This window comes from Lupinus angustifolius, unplaced genomic scaffold (assembly GCF_001865875.1).
Source record: "Lupinus angustifolius cultivar Tanjil unplaced genomic scaffold, LupAngTanjil_v1.0 Scaffold_290_7, whole genome shotgun sequence".
Lineage (NCBI taxonomy): Eukaryota > Viridiplantae > Streptophyta > Magnoliopsida > Fabales > Fabaceae > Lupinus > Lupinus angustifolius.
In genome coordinates, this window is record NW_017727613.1 from 863 (window position 1) to 3,672 (window position 2,810).

At 37.4% G+C, this 2,810-nt stretch overlaps 1 pseudogene; it reads left to right on the forward strand.

Annotated features, from left to right (window-relative positions):
- The first annotated feature begins 561 nt into the window (after positions 1-561).
- On the forward strand, positions 562-2,437 carry LOC109340948 (annotated as a pseudogene).
- The last annotated feature ends 373 nt before the right edge of the window (positions 2,438-2,810 follow it).

The window sequence follows — 2,810 nt, forward strand, 5'->3', positions numbered from 1 at the left end:
AAAAGTATTATAAATAAGCACAAGGGTGCTAAATATCTTTTATACCACTATTTTTCTATCTATATATCAAGCAAATAATATTATGTCAACTAATACAATTATGTCAATAATTTTTTTTATCATCTACCAAAAAACAGTAACTATTATTAATTGACATGATTTTTTTGGTTCATTATAGAAATATAAAAATAGTAGCCTTGTAGATCTCCACTTGTCAATTACACCCTTTCATTCCCTCTTTGCCCTTGATTTCATTCCACATCCTTCATAATTCTCAAATGCACCCTTAGTCATTTGATTACCATAAAAAACACACCACTTTTATCAATTTGTTTATAAAATTTCATTTTTGTCATTTAATATATATGTAAAAAGTAAAAACAACCAGTTTCCTCTCCGATACATCCTTGTTCTAGTCAATGAGTAAAAACAAAGGTTAAATCATAAATATTCAACACCAACCTGGTACTACCTTTCAGGCTTTCACTATCTCTTGATTGACTTCAACATTCTCAATGGCCTCACTCATCCTTGGTCCACCAGAAATCCACAACAATCAAAATGCCACCACTTTCTCTAACCCTTTTGATTGACTTAATATCCTTCACTCACAACAATTCTCCTACTCTCATCTCCTCTGGGAACCCATGTCTTGATTTCTTCTTCCATATTGTTCCTGACACTCCACCACAAACTCTCCTTCAACGGCTTCAACTTTCTTGGGCCCACAATCCTCTCATTACCCTTAAGCTTGTTTGCAACCTCCGCGGCCTCCGTGGCACCAGAAAGTCCGACAAAGAAGGCTTCTACGCCACAGCTCTATGGCTGCATGCCCACCATCCTAAAACATTGGCTTCTAATGTTCCATCACTTGCTGAGTTTGGTTACTTCAAGGACCTTCCTGAAATCCTGTTCCGGATTCTAGAAGGTCCACATGTGAGGAAAAAACAGAAGGAGGAATGGGAAAAGATAAAAGGCTCTTCTTCTAAGAGAAAAGGTGGTAAAGAAGATTGAGCATTGGAAGAAAGATAGAGAAAATGTCTTTGGTTTCTAGAGAGGTGAGAGTCGTGAACGAAATTGCGAGGGGGAAAGCTGAGAAGGAGAGGGCTAGTGCTGCAAGGAAAGAGAAGAAGGTAGCAATGGCTAAGAAAGTTGTTAACCTTTATGAGACTAATGCGGATTTTAGATTGCTCCATGATTCTGTATCTGATCATTTTGCTCAGTGTTTGAAGAAAGATCTCGAGTTTTTAAATTCCGGGTATTGAATGAAATTAGTCTTGCTGCTAAATGGTGCCCCTCTCTGGACTCTTCATTTGATCATTCGACATTGCTGTGTGAGAGCAGTGCAAGGAGGGTTTTCCCTCACGAGGTTTATACCGAGTATGAGGGGATTGAGGAATCACAATATGTGTATAGAATACGCAATCGTTTAAGGAAGGAGGTTCTGGTTCCGCTGCGAAAGGCTTTGGAGTTGCCTGAGGTGTACATTGGTGAAAACAGATGGGATTTGATTCCTTATGACAGAGTTGCCTCTGTAGCAATGAAGTTTTATAAGCACAAGTTTTTGAAGCACAATGAGGAGCGATTTCGGAACTATCTTCTTGATGTGAAATCAGGGAAGACAACAATTGCTGCTGGTGCTTTACTTCCACATGAGATTATACATTCATTAGAGTATGGAAATGGTGGAGAAGTTGCTGAGTTGCAGTGGAGGAGAATGGTAGAAGATATGCTTAAGAAAGGGAAAATGAAGAACTGCATTGATGTATGTGATGTCTCTGGAAGTATGTGGGATACCCCTATGGAGGTTTCTGTAGCATTGGGATTATTGGTATCTGAATTAAGTGAGGAACCTTGGAAGGGCAAGGTTATTACCTTCAGTGAGAATCCTCAACTTCATTTGGTTGAAGGGGAAGATCTTCACTCTAAGGCTGAGTCTATTAGGGACATGTCATTTGGGATGAACACTAATTTTCACAAGTTGTTTGATAACATATTGGAAGTGGCTGTGAATGGGAATCTGAAAGAAGATGAAATGATTAAGAGGGTGTTTGTATTCAGTGACATGGAGTTTGATCAAGCATCAGAAAATCCTTGGGAGACAGATTATAAAGCAATCATTAGGAAGTTTAATGAGAAAGGGTATGGTTCTGCTGTGCCTCAGATAGTTTTTTGGAACCTGAAAGACTCAGAGGCTACTCCGGTATCGGCCACTGAGAAAGGAGTGGCACTTGTAAGTGGGTTTTCTAAGAATTTGCTGACATTGTTCTTGGATAGTGAAGGGGATATAATCCCTGAAAATTCCATGGAAGCTGCCATTTCTGGCCCAGAATATCAGAAACTAGTTGTGTTGGATTAGTTCCTTCTTGAAATATGTAAGTTTTATTATTTGTGTACTTCCATAATTGAGTAACTGGTAATTAGATAATTCCATTTATTAATATGCAATGGATACATTAATTTTAAGACTTTTAGGTAGAGAATAAAATGATCTTGAATTAATATTACGTTTTATACCCATGATATGCAAGTGTGCATGATGCAACTTTTCAATCTAATGGTGTATATGGTGAGAAATTAATCCTATAGATAATATTCATTGGTGATTGATTTTATTTATGCTAGTCAATATCTTTTATCTCACAGTAACCTCTACATAAAGTTTAGTTGGTTGCTAAAGCATCAGAAATTGGTTTTGATGGTGTGATGTATTTGTAGTAACATACTTTGACATGTCAATTATATATGTTTGCTATATCAACAACAGACCACAGTATAAGGCGTTCTACAATATTTTGTGTGTCTCCTTT